Below are 26138 nucleotides of genomic sequence, written 5' to 3' on the forward strand. Positions count from 1 at the left end.
CCCAAAGTAAGTGCTGTGCACTCATGTTTGTTTCTTGTCCTACAGCTCTGTGTTTGAGCAGCCAGGTGGATTAACCTAAAGGATTCATGCACACTGAAGGAGAGATATGTTTTTAGTCTTCTTTTAGAAGAAAGTACAGACTTTAACTGGCCATCAGATGATTTTTACATTTGTAGATGATGTTTCCTTTTGAGAATATTTGGGCATCAAGCTTTACAGTAAAATACCATGCAGAGATGTATTGTAGGAAAAATTGATGAATATACTCCAGTCAGCTGCATCCCATTCCAATCCATTGTCATCACTGGTACTTAAATTTACTGTACTCGAGGGAAAGAGCATAATGTGTAGTGAGTTGTCTAAGATGTCAGTCCTAAATTTCCCATAGGCTTCAATGAGGTTGAGATCTGGAAACTGTAAAAGCTCGTAGTATATAAATGACGTCAGATACATCAGGCAATTTTGTGAGACCTCCTGAATCATAGGAAAGTGGTGACCACTCAGAGCATGTTTGTATTGATTTGCAGTGACCCTTCCTTCTGAAGGGAAGAACCCAAACAACAGGCACAATAATGCCTTACACATCAGAGCCACCAGATCCTTTTATTCTATAGGTCACTGCTTTGACTAGCAGTGTGGGGTCTTTGACTTTTTTTTCTTTTCTTTCTTTTTTCTACTTTGTCTAATGGGCTCTGTCATAGTCTGACCCTTGTAACAATCAATGCGTCATGCTATATTCACATTGAAATCTCCATCAGTTTCTCGCATTGCCATAACCGGTCAGTCACTAGAGACCGCAAGTTTCCCAAACTGTTATTTCAAGCCATTTCCATATTATTTGGAACCAGCCATCCAGCCACTGTGTCAGCAGTAAAGTGAGAGTAGCAGGGCATTTGAATTGCCACTTACAAAGCAAACCAGCCTCTCTTTGCACATCACATCAAATCACACACTGTGCCTGTCCTCATACTTGAGGAAAATCCAGCCATTTTCCACTGGTGCCCACAACATAAACGGGGCCCCTCCGTTTCTCTTAAATACAAGTTTTTTTTTGAATACTTTGTATTCAGCCTGCAGTTTCATTTAGTCATTAAAGAGAAAGATATGAGCCTATAGACATATATCATAACTTCTTATAGCCAGCTTCCAGTCTGCAACATACACGCTCACAGATGTCAACGAATCCCCCTCTCCTCTTTTCTCCTCTCGCTGTGTTTGATTATGAAGAGTGATAAAAAAATGTGTTTTCTTCTTGTCTCTTGCCTGCTGTCACTGTTTAAAATGACAGATTAGATGAGCTGTAGCTAATTAACATGCAGTTGTAGCTACTAAATGAAAAGTTTGATCATGCTCCATGCAGCTGACATCTGTTTAGAGTAAAAAGATGCAACATTTACATGTGCATGAAGTGAGAAAGAGGTCGGAGTTTTGTATTATATATTCTATATTCGTGACGCATTCTGCCTCCATGTTGGGAGTAGCTTATTGTAAGTACTTCCTGTAATGAAGTTACCACTGTTATGAAGAAAAATACAAACAGGGAATTGCAACTGAGAGGCTCAAGCGAGTGATCCTTCCATGTGGCAGAGTGCGGTCAAAACATTCAGCTGGTGCATCAGAAAAATAAAGAATCAAACAATGATGTGAAATACTTTGTCAGTCACATACCTTACGTACCCTGGACTCATTCCACCGCCCCTGTGTAAACACCAAGGGAGAAGATGGTGTTGTTGTCATGCTTATTTTCTTTTCTTTTCTTTTGTTTTTTTGTGGTGATATTTCAGGATTTTGTCAAAGTTTCCAAACCCACTGGAGAAACATGTGGGTGGAAATGGACTTTGTGGGGCTCCAATGGTTTAATAAAGGCTCAATTAAAGAAATTAAAACCACGTTGAGCCTCCACACGAGCCTGGAAAGACTGCCGTCTGGCTGCTTTTCCTCGCTCTCTCCATAGGCAGGTGAAATTCTCATGAACTCTCCAAAAGCAACATCCTGAGGAGCACTGTGCAGATTATTTAGCCTAACTGCTCCCTTTTCCTCCTCTTCTCTCTGGTGTCATTAACAGTGATTTATACGAGGGCTTGCCGGAACACGGATTGTGCCAATAGGTGGGATGCGGGAACATCGCCCCATCCTCCACTACAGAGTGCTCCCCGCTCACCCTGCTGCTCACCACGCCTGTTTGATTGATCAAGGCAAAGCAAAGGGGCCATAAAGCAGAAGCTCACACAAAACACACAAATGGTTGCTGTGCTTTGTTTCAGGAGAGAACAGCCAGTGCGACTACGGTGGTGTGTGATGAATAGAGAGGTCGGTCGGCAGAGACCTGGAGGTTTGCTTTAGAGGGAAGACCGGCACTTACTTGGATTTCTCATTTGGCTGAATGAATTCATTCCTACCAGATAAACATGTCTGATTTCACATTTTGCTGGTCTTTCTGCACTACTGAGAAGGGAAGTGTATTATAATTATGAATGAGGTTCAGTATTTGAAGTTGGCTAAATGCTTCGAATGTCTGCTGCAGTTCAAATTCAGTAATTGCCAAAGTTTTGGACTGCTAGACTGGCCCGATTTAAATCTTCTGCTGCTGCTAACCATTTTATAAATGAACCAGACTGCACTCAAGTTTGAAAATAGAATAAGTGGATGAGAGTTAGATAGTATAATATGTTTCACTGCCTGTTGTGATGCATGGACAATTTTAAAGTTCAGGGTTTTGTTTTGTTTTTTTGGTTCTTTCATAATATAAGTACATTTTGTTCTTTTAATCCTTTAATGAGGACCTATTGTGCTTTCTCTGTTGTCTCATGTACACTGACCCAATGGTCAGTGTACATGAGACTTAAAAGGTGGATGCTCCTGTAAAACGTGGCCAAATGAAATAACGTTTAAATGATGAGATCAGTGGGCGTGTAAGCACTAACTCTGATCATGGTCAGTGAGAAATACACTGCATTTATTCAGCACCTTAATAGCCTTGATGTCCATTCCCACCGCTGGATTGTTTTTTTCTACACTTGACCAAAAGCTACCGGTGCCAAAACAAAACACGTCAATATTTTGCTGCAAGATCAGATATGTATTTGCCATAACTGTCAAACTGCTGTGATGTTCCCAATCACTGTGAGACATAGTACCGCAAAATGTTCACAGCATTATAGATGTCAACATCTCTTCTTCTATTTATAGCCTCCACACAGATGTATCTATTTATATTACACCTAAGCCAACAGGAATCAATTGCACTGCAGGGTTGCAAATGAGAAGATGAAGACCGATGCAACAACTCATATAGGTCTTTGTGCAGCTCAGTGTGTAATCATGTGAATGTGTCTTTTCTATAGGCTTTGGTTTTTCTTTTTTTTCTTTTGTATTTGTGGGATCCTGAAACCCCACAAACACATGGAGCCTCCATACTGGTTGAGTCCGATGGTTTTGTAGAGATCTACAACTTTAAACGCTGTTTGAGATTTAAGGATAATAACTGGATTTTAGGTTGGGTAAGGGTCAGGCAGGTTAGGCATTCACATGTCACAGTTAGCACTGGGTGCCCACAAAAACTCAAAAAACAAAGTAAATGCTGAGCTTTACAGTAACATACCATGCAGAGATGTGGTGTAGAAAACCGTAGAATACATGAGACACAAAAGGTGGATGCTCCCGTAAAACGTGGCCAACTGAAACAAGGTTCAAATGATGAGATCAGTGGGTGTGTACTCTGTAGTCTGTGTGATGCCAAAGAAATTGGTAACGGAACTAATGTGCTCCACTAAGGCCCAGTTTTGGATAAATAACTACTAATTTAAACTATGAAAAGCTACCCTGAAAAAGAAAGTCCAAGAATAAGTATATGGAGTTAGAAGATGAGCAGAAAAGGTCCCCCTTTAAAAGAATAGTTTTTAAAATGTTATTACATCTTCACACAGGGGTGTCAAACACAAAAAACTTCAGTCTCATCCATGGGACAGCTTTGGAAAGTTGGAAGAAGGGCTTAAACCTTCATCTGCAGAACAGCTGCAATCAAAACCAAAGCATTCCTGCAACACCATTATGCTATTGTAAATATTAACCTGACACATTTCTGTATCACTGTGTCTACATTTAGGCATTAAAACTATATATTGCAACATTGCACTAAATCCATTTTAAAATGCTGTATAGCTGAAGTCGCTGTTAATCCTATAATTACAAAACTAAATAAATAATTCTTACATTTTGACATTTTACTGCTTCTAAAATATAGTTTGAGGAACATGAATACCCCCCCCCCCCCCCCCCCCCCCACCCCGAATTTCTAATACATCCCTCATATGATCCACATGCATCACCCTCCTTTTCTTACATGCAATGAGAATGCTTGGTGAGGAGATGATGTTGTTAATTGATATGCAGATTTATTCGTTATTTGCATATCAGTCAGTTTGGTGGTGCTGAGGTGATGAGGGAGTGAAAACAATGAGATAAATAAAACATCGGGGACCGGCAGTAAAGAAATAAAAGTATTAAAGCTTTAGTGAGAAACAAGAGCAAAGACAGAGCGAGAGGGGGGAAAGGTTAACAGCACACCTGCTGTTCAGGGGTGTTACCAGTAATTTAGCTAAGGTAAGTGATGTCATTTCCACACCTTTATTTTCTGCGTTCCAGTTTCAGTTCAGTTGAGCTTTGTTTTCACTGCTTGTAATAATTGGAGGGTAAAAGAACTGAAAGAAAAAATATATATATTGAAAATAATTTAATAGTTTTCACTTTAAACTGGTCACTGTGAAACAGAACCATAATGATTGTGTCTGTATGTGGACAGGAGCTGCTGGAAGATGGACTGGTTCATTCCAGTCTAGACTGCTTTGGCGTGGGAGTGTCTTTGCCATATGGCCTGCTCTGGCACTCACGCGCTGTACTCTTCACTTGGCTGAACATTAAACAGCGATCGCTCACTTTCTGTTTACAGACTGTGCTACAACCATCACCCAGCAACACATTTAATGCTTTATTGTCTTTAAAAACAACGTACCTACACTTTTCCCATTCAGCTAGTAACAGAACATCTCAGCACTTTACATCATGTCATATTTCTTTTTACATTTTAGATGATACCTAACTGATAGTTGTTTGTTTGTTTGATCGTAGCTTTGCATGATTACACTGCTAAAGAGATGATAAATAACCAGCTACATACTGAAGCAGTAAACATGGAGCTGAAGCAAGAGGATGTATTCAGTATTTCAAGGGAGTGGAGCCTTTTATACATATTACAATTGAAAGCAGTGAGAGAGAAAGTGTAAAGATAAAATCTGCTCTTAGCTGCTATCATAGGCCCATCTTAATAGCCTTATGCCTGCAAATGTTGTTCTTTTTTTTAAAGAAATGTTTTTCTGCTAAAACTGACTTTAAAATATTGTTTCTTTGTTTTAATCTACCAACTGTAGATGTGTGATAATGACAGTTGTTTTTTTGGCATATGGGATGATGTTGTTGTCACTGTTACAATAATGCAAGTTTAATTAGCTTTATTGTCACAGTAACAGGATGATGCTGCACCTGGTTGTCAGGTTTAGTGGAAAGCACCCTTGTCTTTGATATTGAAGGAATGTGATGGCAACAGCGTTGCTAATGAAGATTTAACTGCAACTCCTGGTGTTTCTTTTTGCACTGAATTAAATCACAACAAAACAATAAATCAAATGGCCAGTGCTTAGCATTGGTGGAGAAGTTGGGACTGATGAGGGAATCTGATCTAGTTACCTCAGCTGCCTGGACCCTGCTGATATAAATGAGCAAGTAGGTCTCCCAGACAAATTTCCAAACTTGAAGCCAGAGGATCTTAAAAAAGTATCTGGGAAAAACGCTGGCCTTCCAAAAGCTGAAGGAATGGCTGAAAATCTCTTAAAAATAATAATTCACCTGAAAAAGACACACCTCACTTATCCACACAGTGGCAGCGAAAACATAGTGGCTTTCATTGAATGATAATAATTAGTAGTATAAGTATTTTTACTGGTACTTCTTTCATCTCTGCATCAATATGAGGAGCTTTTATTCTTCTTTAGTAAAGTGAGTCTTTGGGGAATACCTTTGGATAGTTTAGACAGCTGAAGTTAGACGTCAGTTTAAAATTACAGTATTAAACTGTGATTTTACACATCCTTTGTCTTTTACACTGAATAATGATTCTGTATAATTTAGCAGCAGGCAGTGTGGTTTCCCCATCGTCAGTTAGTACACTTTACAAGCCTGTTACACTTTATGATAAAAATAAATCCTGTTTGATGTCATTCATTGCTCTTTGTTACTGGCCAATTCCTTTTTGTTAGTGAGATGATTTAGCTGAAGTGACCTTTTGTCTGCGGGCTGCACAATCTGTCATCAAGATCCGATCAGCTTTGCGCTGTTTCTTTCGACACAGTTTTCCTGCTTTTGTTTCTCTGTGGGCTTCTAAAGCTTAGCCTTTCTTTAGAAAGGTCAGCAAAGCCCAGCTGGTGCTCGGCGTATGCGTGTGTATGTGCACAGAACTCTTGCGCCTTCGTGCAGTAAATTGTGCAGCGGTTTTATTAGCTGCTCACCTCTGCGAGTCTTGAATCCATCATACACACACATTAACATTCAGACAGGCACTGCCTTGCTTCGGGGGATTGTTGAGATGATGTCATGGCTGAAACCTGACGAGATCTCAGCACATTTAATTCATTAGGACAGTGGTAAAACCTAAACACAGGACCAATAAAACTAATGAGGAATTCTGTCTTTGTCTCCACAGGGGCCATCAGACGTGAGCAGCTGCAGCACAACAGTGAGTCAGAAGTTTATCTTTCCTGTCTTTTCGTCTTGGTTTTGCAGGTGTATGATGAATAGACCCTGTCCAATCACTTTGACATGCCATATTTTCTTTCTTTCTGTTTGTTTCCACAAACAAATGGCTAAAGAGTTGATGCAGAACCAGCCTGATTTTTCGCCACGTCAAGCTGTGTTGATAATGTGTTTTGGAAAACTGTCCCTCAGGTGGTGATCCAGACAAATCTCTGCAGCTGCTCTTTGTTACTGTGCAGCTAAGGTCACTTTCACATTTTACGTGCCTTAGATTATTCTCAAGTTTAGTTTGGTTTAAATTACAAAAAAACTGCTTTATCACATATTAGGATGCACAGTTTGTTGTGCATGCATGCTGATTTATTGTTGATGGAATCCACTGCAGTCATCTTGTAAATCTGCATAACGTCACTGTGAACTACAACACAGGTCTCTTGTTCTTACTGCCATTAATGGACAAGGCAAGAAGGTGCGCTAAACATTCCTCAGAGAGTTATAAATGGTCCACATTGACATGCTCGTCCATGATGTGAATATCCCATTCCAAAGATGCTCTATTGGATTGAGATCTGTTGACTGTGGAGGCCATTCAAGTGCAGGGATAATCTGAGCTTTGTGGCACATTGACAGACGATAGGTAGACCGTGGTCATATAGGGATGGACATGGTCAGCAATAATACTCGTACACTGTGGTGTTTAAACAATGCTCAGTTAGTACTGAGGGTACTAAAGTGTACCAAGAAAATACCCACACCATTACATCAGCAGCAGCAGCCTGCATGGATCCATGCTTTGATCGTGTTTACCACAAATTCTGACCTGAATGTTGCAACAGAAATCAGGATTCATCAGACCAGGCAAGATTTTTTTCTGATCTTCTGATATCTCAGCTTACAGGAGTGGCACCTGGGGTGATCTTCTACTGCTGTAGCCCATCTGGTTCTGCGTGTGTTGCTTGTTCAGAGATGCTCTTGTGCATACTTCGACACCATTAGAGGTGTTGTGTGGGAAAATCCCAGTAGATCAGCAGGTTCTAAAATACTCAGATGAGTACTGGAAATGAAACAGCTGACTTTAAATGTGGGCTGGCACTCGAATCACTTTTCTTCCCCTTTTTGATTCTTGGTTTAAGCCTCAGCATATCCTCATGCCTAAATGTATTAAATTGCTTTCATGTGATTGGCTGATCTGAGATCTGCGATAATGAGTATTTGAAGATGACCTTAGTAGTGTAAATGAAAGCTTCCTCACTTTTTGGTTCTCTGTAGTCTGGATTTGAATGCCTAGTAGTTTAATTTTCAAGTCTATGAGATTTGTGGCATGAGGCAACTCTTTTCCTTATTTTGTATTGAATTTGGATCCCTGGACACAGACAACTTTTTATGAGCAGGATTGTGTTCGGTTAACAAAAAACAACAGTGCAGGACGACAGAAGCTAAGATAATAACTGTTTTTATTTGATGCCCTTTAATGAATTGCTGAAATATCGGTATAGTGTTTAGCTTAATTTAGTTAGTCCCTGGATTTGCTGTGACTGAAGTGTAAGATAAGACTCCAGATAACCTTTGTTGGTCATTTTGCCCTGTGTGCTGAAGAATGCCTCTACTTTCTGAGTATTTCATGAGTATCTGATCAGTGCAGCACTGGTCACAGTTGTTTTCTATTTTTATTGATTAACTTAGCTAACTTCTTAGTCAATATTGCAGTAAAATTCAAAGTCCTGTCCTTTTCTGGACGCAAAGTGGAATTTTTCAGCACAGATTGTAAATGGTATGAATTTAAACTGTCAGCCTTAGTTTCAGTTACAATATTTCTTTCTGAATTCATATGTAGTAAGTTATTGAAATGTTTCTTGCTCCCCTAAAACATCAGGAGCATTCTAGAGTCAACGGTCACATTACTTTCTATGTGGTAATCTTGTGAGGAGTGAACCTTCTGAATCAAAACCCTGCTTACACTGATCAGTTTGAATTCTTGATGCCAAATTTAACTGGGAATGGTTGACTGTTAAAATGAACATCTACTGATAAATGGTTATCATGAATCCTGATCTTTTTATATCCAATCAAGCCTGGATTTAAAAAACAAAAACCACACAAAGCAAGATGCAAGATGAGCTTTCTGAATTGTAGAACCTCTGATCTGCTTTTATTTTGCCTAAACTACAGTTTACATATCCAACTAAATACCAAATCACATTATATAATTCAAATTGAGATAATTGTCCGAAAGGACAGACGGGACTGGAGCACACACTGCTTACAGCCTTTCAATGTGCGTCACTACAACTGTGTCTTCATCAGAGCCGCGCAGTGGAAAAGATACAACATAACATATAGTCAGACATTTGTCATTGGATAACTGAACAGGATTTCAGACAATTTATGAATGAATGAATCTAAGGTGGGATTTGGCTTGATACGTATGTTTACAGTTGCCAGAACACCAACATCCTGCAAGACTTTCAGAGGGACACAGCCCTTTAAAGTTTGAAATGTATAAACTACATCTTGTGATTCTTGGGCTCAGAAAACTCAATTAAAAATTCTACTAAAAGGGACCAAAAGCACAAGTATGGTGTAGAGGTCAAATTTAGTCACTTCAATTATCCAAAGTGTTACCGTACATAAGGTGCACGGGATTATAAGGCACATAAAGCAAAACAGACAGTCAGATAAGTCAAACTTTACTTAACTCATTCTTCTTGCTTCCTCCACTTCTGTACCATTGATTCATTAACGATGAATTCTCTTGCAGCTGCTCCTAGTCCCATGTTGTTGCAGTAATTAATACTAACCTCGACTAACCTCGTATTGTGGATGAAGTTTGGTTTGTTTACAGCATCCTGCGTTGTGATTGCGTTTGTCCCTAACCATCGGGAACCCTCCCATTAACGAGTAGAAAAAAGTTAGCATTCATCTTCCAACTTCACTGTGTTTATGTTATGCTAACATAGCTGTGTCGCTAGCGATCGCGTAGCAAATCATTATATACCAGCTAGCCCAACTTCAGTAACCCTACAAAAGTCACTGCTGTTTAGTTTTCTGTCTTCATTGATGTTGGAAGTGATAGCAAAGCTGTACGTTTTAATTTTTTCAGAAATCTCTCAGTCAGAACATGCTATATCATGTTTAGGTGGAAACTAGCGAGCTAACTTCCTGCTAACTTCTAATTCTGTTAAATTTAATAAATTCTATTTTCATGGATGCCTGGACGTTAAACTTGTTACACCTGGAAGAGCAGCAACACTGATCATTTTATTAAAGATGAAAGAATTTAGACAGTTTTTAACTCTCAGTGATGCTGCTGTGTTCGTTTGACTTTGGGACCTGAAGTGGACGGAGTTTAGGACCCAGATTAATCAGTGAGGCTCCTGACTACAGTAGCCATAATGCTCTGACAATCCATCAAGCAGTGCAGCTTTGTAGCTTTCCAAAGACGTACTAAAACATTTTTTGACAGATTTCTGAGCGCCATGTGTCACAAAAAATCAGTTCGAGGTCAGTAAGCACAACCAGAATTCATGCATAAGGCGCACTGTTGATTTTTGAGAAAATTAAAGGATGTAAGTGCGCCTTATAGTGCGGAAAATATGGTAGCTACATCTACATGTGTTAACACACCTGTTAATCATTGCAGCCATGTCCCTAATTATAACCCTTAACAAAACCAAACAGATAAGCTTTAAAACATTAAAAATGACGCACTCTATCAGATCAGATCATCATCATATCAAAGCATCAGGTGAGCCATCTAACACATGATAGTTGTAAACAGAAAACAATATAGACTTCAACTTAATATCACAGGACTGAAAATACAGACAGTACAAGTATAAGGATGCGAGAAGGGCAACAAATGAGAGGAAAACTCACAAAATCAGTTTTCCCTTCATCCGAAAGAGCTCCAATGTGTCTAGCTTGTGGATCCATCTATCTATGGAGCTAATGACATCAACAGCACCTCTGAGACTTTCCCCCCTGTTACAGAAAGGAAAGATTAGAAATTAAAAATAAGTTAAAGTTGGTAAAAATAAATAAATAAATAGAGTCTGAAACAAACTGCCTAGATGCAGACAGTTTGGCTTTTGATTTTTGCGACCAACAAGTATTTCTACGCTCTGCTCTCTGGAGGTTTCCATGGTAGCAGCTGTCCTGATGCGCTGTAATGATGACCTGAGGAGGAGTGAAATGGCTGGTTTTTCCTCTGCTTTCTTGCTCTCTCTTTCTCTCTCTGCTGTACTCAGTGTGTAGTTCTTAATGAGAATGTTTCACTACAGCAGATGGAGAAGATGGAGATGTGCTGAATTTTAGGATCATGTGATTTTTTTAAACTTTCATTGTGCACACAGTCTTTTACCCACCGACCCAAGCAGGAGCTTGTAGTAATCTTATCGTAAACACTGGAAATCTGTCTGGAATATGTGGCATTGATATGATTCATATCATTAGCTTCATCTGCTTTAGAAGGATTCCCCATCAGCTCAAAAGTCAAATGTAGATTTAGCTGACGCCATGGGAGGACACATGCAGACTGTGCATGTTTTTTGTCTCTTTTTGGCAATACTTGATAGATATGAATGCATAAAAATCACATTCCATCATATAGTGTGTGAAACAAACAGCAAATTCTTCACGGAATTAAAACAGCTTTTTTGTTTATGTTGTTACATTTGACTTAAAATTTGACTTGTTAACCTAATTTTAGAGTTACATTACCTTGCATGCAGCTCTTGAAAGCACTCATAAAGTAACACCTATCAAACCCAAATCACTCAGCACAGTAATATTACTAATCACAGTGCTGTAATAGTGGGTGTTGCACAAAGCAGGTGCTGCTCTGCTGTTCTGCGGCTGAGACAGATGAGGCACCTCCAGGTAGTTTTCCAGCTGAAGATTTTCCGTTTCTGCTGACTTCCCTTTCTTTTCTGTAGCTGTGGCCACAGTGGCAGCGTTTCCAGAAAATGTTTGTGCTTGTCACCAGTTTGGCAACCAGAGATTTGATTACTTTTGTCAAGTAAAGTAAAGGATTACTACTGCAAAAAACTAATTAGATAACTGTTACTTTCCCGTAAGCATGCTACGTTACTAAACCATGATTTTGATTGTGAGAGTGTCTCATGACATTTATGTACGAGCGTGCGACGTCTGTGGCAGCAACAGACGTGTGCAGATCAACAATGCATAATATGGAGTGCGGGAGAGAGTATGACCATGCAGCGTTTAAAAGTTGGAAGTACTTACATTACTTTGAGTTTGATTCTGTAAAAAGTGACAAAAACATTACCGTGTGCTGTACACTCTGCATGGGAAGAAAACTTCTTTCTACAGTGAAAAATTTAACTTCAAATCTTGAGAAGCACCTAGCATGCTGCCACGGGAATGTGAAATTCACTGAGAAACCTCCGGATCCCCCCACTGACATGACCGTTGCAGCACTAGGCAAACTAGCACTAGCCCCACTCCTGCTAAACAGGTGAAAATAGTCTTAAGATAAGATAAGATAAGATAAGATAAGATAAGATAAGATGACCTTTATTAGTCCCACAGGTAGGAAATTTGTTTCATTACAGCAAAAGTGCAAAGTTATGTAGCAGAAATTAGAAAACACTGGAATGCAATAAAATAAAATAAAATACTATATACAATAGAATAAAACAGAATAATATATACAATAGAATAAAATAGAATACAAAGGCTATATACAACTGAGTAAGAAAATACAAGTACAACTTTGTCAGAAAAAGAGTTGCACATATAGCAGTCTTATTGCACATGTGTGGGTTTGATCAGCTGCAAAAGTCTTTGTTGTGGAGTCTGACAACAGTGGGGAGGAAAGACCTGCGAAAGGAGCTGCTCAGTGCTGTCAGAGTCTCCTGCATGGGGTGGGAGATGTTGTCCAACAGGGATGACAGCTTAGCCGCCATTCTCCTGTCACTCACCACCTCCACTGGGTCCAGAGGGCATCCTAGAACAGAGCTGGGCCTCCGGATCAGCCTGTTCAGTCTCTTCCTGTCCCCGGCAGAGATGTTGCCGCCCCAGCAGACCACACCGTAAAAGATGGCTGAGGCCACCACAGAGTCATAGAAGTTCTTCAGGATTGGGCCCTTCACTCCAAAAGACCTGAGTCTCCACAGCAGGTACAGCCTGCTCTGTCCTTTCCTGCAGAGGGCTTCTGAATTATGAGTCCAGTCCACCTGTAGCTGTCCACAGCCTTGACGTCCATACCTTGGATGTTCAGTGGTTGCAGTGGAGGATGTTTGTGCCTGCGGAAGTCTACCACCAGGGGCCTGTTCTTCGTACCGCGCTAAGTGAGTTAGCTGGATGAGATTGTTGACGATTTCGCGTGATCCTGGATCGTTCGGTTCCCCGAAGCCCATCCGGGACTTGCTGTCATAGCAACAGAGCCGTAAGCGTAAACCTGCTGGGGAGCAGGTTTACTTTATGTAAACAGGATTAGATCGCGGCCACGCAGGTATGCCCTCGTCATTCATACGAAAGCAACAGCGATATCCCACCACTGTTTCACCATAAATAAATAACATCAATGTAACTAAAGACAATGCAGCACTTGATCCTTTTATTGATTTCACACAGATAGGTCATTTCCTTAAAAAGGGAAATGTACTATTAACATTCTATTACATGTATGTGATTATTACAGATGTAATTCATATTTCAGAGTAGCAATTGCAAATTACTTTGTGTAATCAAGATGAGAGACCACGGCTATAAAAGCGAAGGTGGATTTGGGAAGTCTGTCGCAGTCATGTCCTGTCCGTATACGCGAGCCACCCATTGCGGAAGGTGCAAGATTGATAAGGAGAGTTTTCAGAATTCAGCGTATATTGCGGGACAGACAGGATCCTTTAGCTCAGTGTGCTCATAGAGAGATATCGATTTTCCCGTGAGGATATTATTTACTTAACCAACTTGTTGACGAGGGGGTGCAGGACCACCACCTGTCTTTTTTTGCTCTGCCCTTTTCTTGGTTGCTGTTATAAACAAACAGATTATTTCAGGGTCTCTTTCCAAGAGACGAAAAGCAATATAAGTGATAAATATTACCATTCTGTAGAATATTCTTATATTTCACTTTTACCTGTTCCCATGTTCTAGTGGGTCCTGTTGTGGCTCTAATGTGAAAGGGGATATAATATAACATATTATAATATAATATAATATAATGTAATATAATATTGGATAATATAGTGTGATATGATAAATCTACCCTACCGCCTACTGGTGTTGGCCAGAGGGGCCGATGGCGCAATATGGCAGCCTGGCTTCTGTCAGTCTGCCCCAGGGCAGCTGTGGCTACAACTGTAGCTGCCTCCACCAGTGTGTGAATGTGAGAGTGACTGAATAGTGGCATTGTAAAGCGCTTTGGGTGCCTTGAAAAGCGCTATATAAACCCACTCCATTATTATTGTTATTATTAAATTACTTACGAGTTTAATTTGTCAGCAACTTTCTGCCAGCCCTCTCTCCTTGCTTTTGCAGCCTTTGCAGTGTTCCCTTGCGTTCTGATTAAACTCTGAAACTCCTGAAATCCCTCACTCAAGAGTTCTTGCTCTGCTGCCGAAAAATACCGAGCCGAGCACGCTCCGTCGACATTTTCGCCGACCAATCAGAGGGTTGCCGATCAATGTTTCCAATATCGATGCGTAGCCCCTTTTACGACACCCAGTGATGTCACATTACTGCGTCCAGCTGTACTAATCGTCAACAGCAGGTGTGTTCGGGGAACCGGATTAGCGCGCTCACGGTTAGCGCGATGGTTTGGTCTTGGATGTTTCATTTGATCTTGGATGTAGTAAGCGACGTACGAAGCACAGGGCCCAGGTCCTTGGTTTTACTAGTGTTTATCTGGAGGTAGTTCAGCTGGCACCAGTCCACATTTTTTGCTGTGTTTGACTTGCATCTAGTTGAAAGAGCGAGTTTAAAGACAAAACATGATTTTATATTTTATGTGCTGGAATATGTTAAACAAATTTCTTCTAGTCAACCACTGTTTGACAGTTTTTGCTTGATGCAATGTGCATAAAGTTAAAAGATTAAAACTAATAAAACAATTTTAAAAAGAGAGTTTTTCATTTGATTCAGTTTTATGTGATGGAGAAAAAAGTAGAATTGGACTGAAAGGTCTTTTGCTTTATTACGTATTAAGGTTGTGTATCATGTTTTTAAAAAGTGACTAATTACTTTTGTAAAATAAGTAATCAGTAAAGTAATGGGATTACTTTCTTGGAGAAGTAAGTAATCCAACTTAAGTAACTTGACCAACACTGTGGGTGACTGCCAGACACCACTTGCAAAGACGTAGCTGCGGAACACCAGACTGGTATTTGCAAGCAAGGTTATTATAGGTAACTAAAACTAAACTACAAACTAAAATTAGATGTGAAAAAACATTGTAGCTGATTAAAAATACAAATTAGACTTAAAAAAAATTAACTTTGAACTTTGAAATCTAACAAAAATCTAATAAAAGTATAGAGCAATTAGCCTTAGTACGACTGTACGTGCAGTGTTGGGAAGGTTACTTTTAAAATGTATTCCATTACAGAATACAGAATGCATGCCCCAAAATGTATTCTGTAACGTATTCCGTTACGTTACTCAATGACAGTAACGTATTCTGAATACTTTGGATTACTTAATATATTATCATGCTTTTTACAACAACGTGAATGTAGTACTATTGCTGTGTGATTTATTACTGTTACTGAAGGTCCGCGACTCCGAACTGTAGTAAAGGGACCTCTGACTAATACGGCGGGGTCCCTATTGGCTCGTAGTCGAAAAATAGCTTTACTTTGTTGTCTGGGTCAACTTTTCTTGCGACAGACAGAGAGAGGCGTTGAAAGGCTGCTCCAACGGAACTTATTGTTTTCGGAGGAAAACACGAACACGGTGTACAGTCGAGTCTTAATAGCTTACTTACAACTGGGCTCGTCAGGCACTCTTCTTGGCTGAAGTGGTTATTATTATATTTACATGCTTCCAGCTCCCGTTTTTCCTCGATGACAACTCGTACCTTTCCACTCCCCTTTTTCTCTCTCCCTCCTCGCGCTCATTGACCCATAATGTGTATGGCAGTCCATTCTCCCTGCAACACGGACTACACTGCCCATGATGCTACATTCTTTAGAGCTATGCTTGTAGCATTCTGCCTGTTAGCTTAGCACAACAACAACAACAACAACGAAAAGGCGCTCTCTCACCCAGGAAACACACAGTCGCAGAGAGAGAGAGAGAGAGCGTCGCCCTGTAACCATGGCAACCGTAACGCTGCCGCCTGGAACAAAGAGCATAGCTGTCAAACAAAACCGAAACAGTCCTGACCCGCGACAAAATGAAACAGGAAAGTACCGCCATGTAATCCATTTATTTCAACAAAGTAACTGTATTCTGAATACCACCTTTTTAAACGGTAACTGTAACGGAATACAGTTACTCATATTTTGTATTTTAAATACGTAACGGCTCTACATGTATTCCGTTACTCCCCAACACTGTGTACGTGTTAGTGTGGCAAAATTTGTGTTCTTTCAGACATTGCATCTTTATAAAATAGTAAGTCTCTGCTTTTCAAAAGCTGTGTGTCTTTGCTGGAATACCTTTACGTATTTTTCCAAATCTTGCCTTGGATATATGGCCTACAATATAAAACACAGAAAATAATCATTTAAAAAGACTAAACCTATTAAAAATTAAACTAAAGGTCATTACACACCAAGACCACGTCATTTTTGCTGAAAACACGCTATAAAAATAATAAACTCAACATGATGAGCTGGTCCTGATGTTTCTAATCAAGAAAAGGAAGCAACTGAGATTCTGGCAGCAGCAGGGAGAGTCTCACGGTTTGATCCAGGAGCTGAAGCTGCATCACAAGAGCTTTTAATACATATTTCAGGAGGACAGTGGGGCAGTTTGAACTCCTGTTGGCAGAGTTGGGACCACATCTGAAGAGGCAGAGAAATCATTTCATAGAGCCGATTGACCCGGAGCAACGTCTAGATGTGTGTCAGAGGTAAAATAGTATTGTTTTATGATTTTTATTTTTAGTATTGTTGTGTGTTTTGAGCTACAAGTAAACCTGTCGCCAAACGCAGTGCTCTGATTAGTCACATCTGTTTGTTTGCATCTGAAAAATCTTAAAAAAATGGTTTGAAAAAATAAATTACACAAATTCATCGAGGAAAATTACACGGTCGATGTGATCGGCTGCATTAAGAGTAGATGAGCTCATATTAAAAACTAAACATCTTCAAACAATAAAAACTAAACCGAAAAAAAAATCAGCTCTGGAAACTAACTGCAAGTATACTGAATTAAAAATAAAAGGCAAAATGAAATAAAAAATTATTTTAAAAAATTACACAACTATAATAAGTCCAGTTGCCAGTCACCAGCACGTCTCTAGGCAGATGTGACTCAAACTACTTCTCTTCTCAATTGTGTTAAAATACCACTGGTTGGCACTCAAACACGACAAGTGTCACAAGTCAACACGTTCTCACTCCCAAGTCAGAAGTGTGACTCATAAGATTTTAGGCACCACAAGTTGAAAATTTGTTGTCAATCCAAAGTGTACATTCATACCAGCAAGGTAACCTTCTGTGTCGCAGTCATTAGTTCTCTTGGAACATTAGCTGGATGTAGTTTTTTAGCTAGGTTTTTCGCTTTTTCATCCTCTGGCTCGCTGACACTCAAAGCTGATGTTTGTCTTCATTTTTATTTTCACTACTTCAATCACATTTTCCTGTTTTACTCACAAACCTTTGTGTCAGTAATGTGACTGGAATACTTTGTATCATTTCACTATGGATGCAAACCTGTCCACACAGCCCACCAACAGACAGCGATTTTAAATCCTTCTCATTTGGTCTAAAAATAAGTTGGTAAAAAGCCCCCCCCCACCTCTGCCCTGGAAGTTCTGCTCTTACTGCCATCTTTGCTCTTACAGATTTCTCCCCATGGATTCTTGAGGCTACACTACTCTTTCTCTCTTTTAATTTTTTCCATCACCCACTGCATTAAACACGTTCACATGCATTATATGCAGGGCTCAAATGTTGCAACCCTTGTGTTCGTGTGTGTTCGTGTGGTAACTGCAGGCTGTGACAGAGCAATAAGGATGCATCAGGATGGATTAACACTGTCGCCGTCATCATGCATTCATCGTTCTCCTCCCTCTGCTTCTTCATTCTCCTTTTCTTCTCCTCCCTTCCTCCCTTTCATCAGCTTCCCTACTCTATGTTCCTCATTCCATAGTTGCTTTGTCCTCTTTTCCCCCCCACCTATTCATATCTCCTCTGCTGCAGTATATCCCCTCATTACTCTTTTCTTTTTCTTTTATGTCCCTGCCTTCTTCTTACCTTTCTCCTCTGCTCCACACATCCTCTATCCTGTTATCCACCCCTCTTTTTCTCCTCAGCATTATATATTTACCCCCCACCCCCCACAGTCTCCGTGCATGCTATCTCATCTTTCATGTATTCCTCTTTTCACCTTACCCCTCTCCACCATCATCTTCTCCTTGTTTCCGCCCCCTCCTCTGTGGAGACATCCAAGTTCTGGGAGCAGCAGCAAGGCCAGAATTTACATCTTGATATATCAGTTTCCTGCAGCAGTGGAGGCGGTGATGGATGGCGTGTTGCCGGCGCCGCAGCGCTGCCATGAGTTACCGTGGTGATTACCGACAGAGACGGCTACTCACTGGCCACTTCATCACAGTGACTGGTGGGGAAGGAGGCGAGAAAAGAGAGAGAAAAAGAAGAGAGGGGCAGAAAAACAGAAAGAGAAGTGAGAAAAACACAATTGGAGGAGAGCGCAGGGAAAGGCAGCGGTGGCTTGTTGTGGCAGGAACAGGGGACAAAATCATCAGAAGGACAAATATTGGTGTGCTAGGTCACATAAAAATAAACCCTGAAAAATGCTGGGATTGTGCACAGTGATGTCGAAGTTGGAGTCAGGGCCAACTGATATTGTTTCCTTTTTGTGGGTCCAGTACAGAGCCATGCGTGTGAGGCCCTGCATATGTGTGTATATGTTATAAACCCAGAGGAACAGAGCTCATCTGTTGTCATGTGCTGGGTGGTTTCCTCAGTTTTGCTTGTTTTATCTGCTTACTTAAGCTTCGTTAGCTGCAGCGTGCTGATGTCTTCACAAAAACCGTTACCCACAGTACTCCAGATGGCCCGACGTAGACGGGCAAAGAAGTGACACGGGCTTGTGTAGCACTCTGTGGTTCGATTGTTCTAATGCGTGAAGACTGCACACAACAATGTTGCTGCTATACTTTAAAAACCTGGCGTAGCAGGGAATGTGCACCTCCAGTCTCTCTGTCTCGGTGTCTCATCGTGCGGTTGGTGATTTCATGTCTAGACCAGCCGCTGCCTGCCATCCAGCTGAGGGAAAATCTGACATGTCCTCCTCCCTCCTGCCCTCCATAAAACCTGAGGAAAAACAGATCGATGCCGGGCAGCTTGCTCATTTTGCCCCGGGCTTATTGAAATGGAAAGTTACAGGTTCTCGGACGTGTCAGCACTGCAGCAGCCGTGAAGGAGAAGGTTCTGTTAGTGGGACCGCGTGCTGTGACAAAAGCAGGGTTTCATGATAGAAAGGAGGACCATAATACAGATCAGGTTAGAATTAAATAGTATGAATGGTTGCTTATTTTATTTTCTACAATCATTTTTCTATTACTTTTTATTTTAAATTATTTTGAATTTTGAATAACTAGGCAACCTGTCTCCTGGAACTGGCTTGCAATCAAAAGCGATTGTGGCAACTACTTGCAATGGATTGCCAAATGCAAAATAATAATAATAATAATAAAATAAATAAGGTAACCACTGATATTTCCTGTTTGTAAGGGGGTTTTCTTGAATGGACATTTAACTTACTTTTACTCAAGTATAGCTGAGCCATAAATTTAAGTTGATGAGACTCTTTGTTATAAAACAATCAAGTTCTGATTGTTTTATAACGATCAAAACTTGATGCAAACGGAACCTTTCAGTCCGCAGCAACACATATACTAAATGTGTGCTTACGAAATGTAAGCACACTTTAACACAGAAATGAGCAATGTGTTTATCATGTCAAGGAACGCAAAACAAAGGTTTTAGCTGAGTTCAAAGTCAAAAGATGAGGTAAATAATTTAATGATGATGAGTATAAGTTCTTTGCTGTTGGTTGTGTTGTAGTGTGTGGCAGGGAATGTGTGTTGTGTTAGTTACTGTCACAGAGAATATAGATTTTTTTTTGCCTCGCTAAATGAATTAACAGTGTTTCCTTATGATGTAATCCAGAGTTGTCTATCAGTTAGTTTGTTAGGAGGCGGGGTTGTGTTTGCATATTTACAGCAGAGTGAAGGGGAGATGTGTATTTTTTTTTCCTGACTGGTGAATAATTTAGTGCGAGGTGGTTCAACCTTGAGGTGTCCTTTCTGGTCCGAATGCGGACGACACCGTGAGGCTTCTGCTGCGGCCTCTTATGATACTTCTCTGTGGACACATTCACTCGCAGACACTCTCATCTTCAGCTTCATTTCTTTCACCTACATTTTTTTTTTCTGGTGTGAGACATTTTGGGCTTGAGTCTATCCTCCAGACTTGTTTAATACTTCATGGCAGCTTGGGGAGACGACGGTGTCAGATCCACAAATCTGGTCATGCGGAAGAACATCGACCATGTTAGCAAACTGTCAGGGACTCTTTTACATGTGTCTTGCCTCTGGAAAAATGTCTTTCTTATCCAAGATATTGAAAGTTTGTGGCTGCCTTAATCCATAATTTACTGCTTACAGCTGCTTATGTAAAAAAAGACATCTCACAAACACACCTGCACTGGATGCTTGAGCCATTGTCCGATCTTAAAGCACAGCGTTTTATTGACCCATCCATCATCTCAACAATACGTTTTCTCCACTTCATACAGTCTTGTCTCTATAGGCTCTATATTTGAAAACCTGCTCACTTAATTGATGAAAAAATGTAATGAAATTTGATGCAATTTTTATTTTACTAAAAGCGTTAAAACAAGAGGTGATTAAAAGAACTAGCCAGGTCTGTTGTGCTTTTTCAGATCTCTATGCCATAACCTTCTCAGGTGCTCAACCTGAGAAATGTAACTATACATTGAGCCAGCAACAAGTCTGATTGGCTTGGAAGGTTATGGCAGACACGAAAGGTTAAACATGACATGAAAAAAAAATTCACGGGGGTGGGGGGGATGAGTACAGGAATCAAAAGATCTGGATTAAATCCTTTTAACAAAACATATAGATGTTAATTCACTAGCTGGGCCCGCGTCCTCATTTAGGTTTGACGGCGTTTTAGTTGGTAAAGGTGAATGGCTTGGACATTAATTGAGCTGCGGTTTGGGGAAGGCCTCAAAGGGAACTGGCGATTGCTCCCAGGCCTGGCAGATCCCCGTGTACTAAATAGAAGTGAAGAAGTTAAAGAATTGAAAAGAGGACGGAGGGAGGGTGGGGCACATAAACGAGAATGTACAGCTTGCAGAACTGGAGGAACTTATGATAACCGGTAGGAGCGTGTTTGGAGGCGTGGTCCCGCTCCTGAAATTCCGATACATAATTTCCAGTAATTGCTGCATATTTGACATGTTTGTCCAAATTTAGTTGAGGTTGGCCCACCTGTTAAGGAGGTGATCGGGTACATACAGATATATATAAATACGTATGCTATGATTGTTATAGTAAGACAACTTATAACCATGTCTACGGTTTTCAACTATATAGAAGGGCACCAGTTGCTCCGAGGTGAGCACATGCCATGAGCTGAGTGAGGTCCATCCACTGTGACACCACGATAGCAGGTCGTTTTTTACTATATGAATATCAGCTGGCGCACACTCATCTACTCCAAATATGTTGCTATCATTTCTGTATAAAATATTAAGGTTAATATGATTCAGCATTCTGCAAATACAAACTTTTTATGCTTTATTTAGAATTCATCTAAGCTAATCGTGCTAGCAGGTAGAGTGCACTTAGTACACGTTAGCCAATTTATTGTGAAGATAATTGCAGAGCAAACTCTTTGCATGTGAGAAGCTAAAAGATGAAATGTTTTGGCTTTTTGGTTATAAATATGACGATCAGTCGAACCTCATATTCTGAGCTCTGATCCTATTATGAATTACTGGTGGCAGCTCAGGGGAAATGAGCATGGCAGTGAGTCACAAAGATGTACCAGTAACTGATGCTCAGTGACAATGAATTACATCCAATGATGCCTTCAGCTCTGACACCAACATGTGTAATATTATATCTCCTGAATATCAGATTGTTATTCCTACAGTAAGCTTATCTGCAGGGCTTTCACTCTCTCTCTCTCTCTCTCTCTCTCTCTCTCTCTCTTTTTTTAATAAAATGATGCATTTCCACCTGCCGTCTCTTTGATCAAGTCACAATAAAACCTCTCTGCAAATGCATCGCAATTGAGAAATTGGCGCAGCCGAGGTGTGAATAGATACAGTGTGTGACAATGGAGTCTCACACCGACACCACACAAAGAGTCTATCTGCATGTAGGAGGAAGCAAAGCAGGCTTTCTATGCACAAAAGGAAGGCCTTATCGTTTCTTGATTTGATGCTTCCTTTGATCTCTTCCTCTTTCGTTCCCTCATTCGTCCCCTCCTCTGCCCCAAAGGCATCTGGCTGCTCTTTAATTGCTGGCTTAAATCAGATGAGGTGATCTTGCTGCCTACTCTTTGAATAAACGCCTCCACGCAACAGTGCTTCCATTAAAAAAAAAAAGAAAAAATCACCAGAGACTCATGTCTAAGAACCTGTCCCTGTAATGCTGTCTTTGTGGGGATGGGCTAAATTTCTGCAGATTAAGGACCATTTTCCTTCAGTAAGACCCCTCCTAGATTTTGTGTTCACGTGCACTTTATTTGTGTAGCTTTGTGGCTGTGTGTACCACTGCATATGAGGTAAATAAATATGTATGAGTGTTTATGCATTGATGTACAAGTGTGTGTGTGTTTCTGGGGAATGCGATGCGGCGGCAGCAGCTTTAACCCAGAATAGCTTCAGTTGTTTGTGTGGCTGTGCACCACCTCGTACCAACCCAGCTGAATAAACTTTATTCTTTTTTAGTGTTTTCTGAAGGCAGAATTACTCTACGCTTACGACTGAGACTGAAAAGTGTGTTGGTTGTGATAAGAAATGAAAGTCTCCTGCTGCGATTTCTCCGCACTCGGGCTATTCTTTAGCAATAAAAGCATCATTGTGACGAAGCAGTAATCTGTTTTTGTTTTCGCTGTGTTCCAGTTTATTCGCCGCTGCTTTTGTGAGCGCTGCGGCTCCTCTGCAGCATCAGCAAACTGTAGAGAGGAAGAGGAATCTGAAAGTGGAATTGAGGGTATTTGTTTTTTTTTTATTAGGAAATGAATTCTCAGAACTTACTATGGGGCCATTGTTTTTACAGTGGACAAAGCTTTTTATTTATTCAGATTTGGTTAGTAGGTGAAGGATCACAGATGCAAGCAGCATGTAAGGGGAGAGCAGCTTACTGTTACCAGTTGAAGTATCCTCTTGGGTGGCCTTTGAGATCAGTTGAAACACTGTGATAGCTGAACAAAATGTGTATTACTTCATATCCATTGCACACTTTACAACTAAAATCTTTCCCCATGGCAATCACCAGCTCTACCTGATTTATTTCCATCTGACCTCCTGTTAAAGATCATCTTCTTGTGCGTAGCCTGATTTCAGCAGTTTTACTCTGTCATGTTGCACGTGTGTCTCTCCATTAAGATCTTCAAGTTAAATTTTAGTTTGCGGAAGTGGATAAACTCACAAGGAAAATGTGCAGGTATTGCATTGTATATTTTAATGTGCTGTTTTCCTGCACATGATGGATGAGCCTGGATTGATTTGGCACACCTGATCTGATGTCCCGCCTTTATTGACCACAGTGCATTATGGGTATATCTGATATCTCCTGCATCATTATAATAACATTTGTTCAGGATCAACAATGCAACTAACCAATCAGGCTATAGATACAGTATAAAAATATCTTATCAATTTTTGTTTGATGTTAGCCAAATTTAAATTACTTGTGTTGGTTTGCTAATTTTAGCAAATTTTGAAAGGATTAACTAAATTCTTGGCTAAAGCTAAGTGACTGGATATGTATATTTTATTTTTATAAAAGGATTGTAAAGTGCAAAATGTGTCCTGAACAGAAGCAACTCTATTATGCAGCACAACACAGCGCTCAGTCCGTTTCTGCCTGTTAAGGTTTTTAAACCAGAATCATGACAAACATGGAAAACTTTGCAGAAAATGTGCTAATGTTGCACTCTTGCAACTCTCTTTACTTTAACCAGATGTACTTACTTTACCAAGTTTTATTTAATTAGCTTTAATTGATGATTTTCAGTATGTTTTTTTCATTCAGTGACCTCTTAAACATGTAAAAATATCTTTATTCATTCATCTATTGTTCTATTGCATTTATCTTTAAAAACAATTTTGTTAAGCGCTTTACAAATACAATATAAAACCATTCCATCATATATACCATTGGATGAAGTTTCCTGCAAAATACAAACAAAAACTTAGTGTAATACACTCAAAATGTAAGAAAAGGACAAACACTGACATGACACTGACTGGATTGACAGTAACAACATATAGTCTTGGATGGACCTTAGCAGTGTGTATTGAGACATCTGTTGAGAGATTGATTTTATTTGAAAGATACGTTATAGATACAGAGTATGTTTCAGCGAGTGCAGAGTGTGAGCTGACAGATTTATTGCAGAGTGTTCAGAGTTCACAGCTGTCTGCTGGGTTCACTTTGCCTCTTTAAATAGACTGATGCACTTTGTAGCTCAGAGTCTGGTTTGTTCCTTGACTGTGGACTCTACTCAGTCCAGACCTCAAAAGAAGGGTTTAGATAGATTTTGACTTGAGGTGATTGGGAATTAACTTGAGGTAGGTGAAAGACTCAGACTTATAAAATGTGACTTAGTGCTTCCCTTTTCTTCAGTATAAAAGTGGAACAAATAATGGCTGTGCTAGTTTAAGACCTTGGAAAGTGAGGACATTTTGGCTGATGCTCACTTTGGGACAGATCATCAAAGGGTTTGTTTGAGGTTTCAGATTTGGTTTTAGGATTCAAGCTAGAGTCTGCTTTAGATTTTGTTAAAGTAAGTCAAAGCGGGTTTTCACAAAGAAGTGCAGTCAGAGGGAAAACTTTTTACTTCCACTCTTTCTATAGTTTAAATGACCTCAGTCGGTCCCTTGAAATTGGGGTTAATGCAGGCTTAATCCAATGCGCACTCCATTCCCTTTTCCTCTTTCACACACTCATAGACACAAACACACACATGCATAAATGACGATGTGGAACAGAGAGCCAAAACATCTGGACTTCTCATCAAATTTCTGGAAGCAACCCCATCCTAACGGCTGCAGGAGTTTCACTTTGACTTTTTCCGCCTGTTTGTGGTTTTCCCTGCAGCTGAAGTTAGCACACTCACATACTCACACACACGCATTTCCACATTTTAAGGAGCAACTTGACGGCCCATTTGAGTTTGAGAATGACACCTTTACATTTTTTAAGTGCACTTAAAGTGCAAGTGTAAAATGGATTTTAAAAAATTGATCGTTATGTTTTAGAAACTGAAATAAAATAAAAAGAAACTCTTTTACAAGATTTCGATCTGATCATTTTGTCCTTTAGATAAACTATTTGTGTATTTGCATTAAAACCCTTGTATACATTGAATTAAGGTTAGAAGTGGCTGGATTGGATGGTGGGTGTACTCCATGGTGATACCACAGATGAGGAAGGTAAGACGAGGTTGACGCACGGTGCTGCCTTTGTGTATTTGTACTAGTCGCTAGCAGGTTGGTCGGAGTTTGCATGGAAGATGCAGAGTTATCTCCGAACACTTGCCAACCTGTAAAGAAATAGTGACCAGAGGTTGCCAGAGGGTCACCAACTGGTCTGCAGGTCAGTGACGGAGGCCTTGAAGGAGACAGTTTGTAAAGTCTTACAGATTAACAATTCAAATCATCAAACCAAAAGTTAGGTTCATCATTTAAAAACTCTTCTTTTATGCAGCATTAGGTAATCAGCAGCCAGAATAATATTTGTAAAATATACAGTGATATGAAGAACCATGTTTCTTTGTGTTCATGTAAACCACCCATCTCTGGTAAGATCAAAACCAGTTTAACCCTTATAAACATGAATGTGGATTTCCACATGTTGTCCGTCTGCTCTCTATGCTTTCTACAGCTCAACAGGTCTTCCAGATAAATGACACCAC

At 40.1% G+C, this 26138-nt stretch overlaps 1 protein-coding gene across 3 annotated transcripts in view; it reads left to right on the forward strand.

The window, feature by feature from the left end:
- enox1 (ecto-NOX disulfide-thiol exchanger 1) overlaps positions 1-26138 on the forward strand; it is a 147592-nt gene that overhangs the window by 29028 nt on the left and 92426 nt on the right. For all 3 annotated transcript variants that reach the window (XM_086265888.1, XM_086265886.1, XM_086265887.1), the window contains exon 2: positions 6755-6787. The gene's annotated coding sequence lies outside the window, so the exon portion shown is untranslated. The remainder of the gene's footprint in view (positions 1-6754; positions 6788-26138) is intronic.

Source organism: Aulonocara sp. 'chitande type north' Nkhata Bay, linkage group LG16 (genome assembly GCF_057382095.1).
Source record: "Aulonocara sp. 'chitande type north' Nkhata Bay isolate Kocher_YH1m ecotype deep benthic linkage group LG16, A_spYH_male_GT1.1, whole genome shotgun sequence".
NCBI lineage: Eukaryota > Metazoa > Chordata > Actinopteri > Cichliformes > Cichlidae > Aulonocara > Aulonocara sp. 'chitande type north' Nkhata Bay.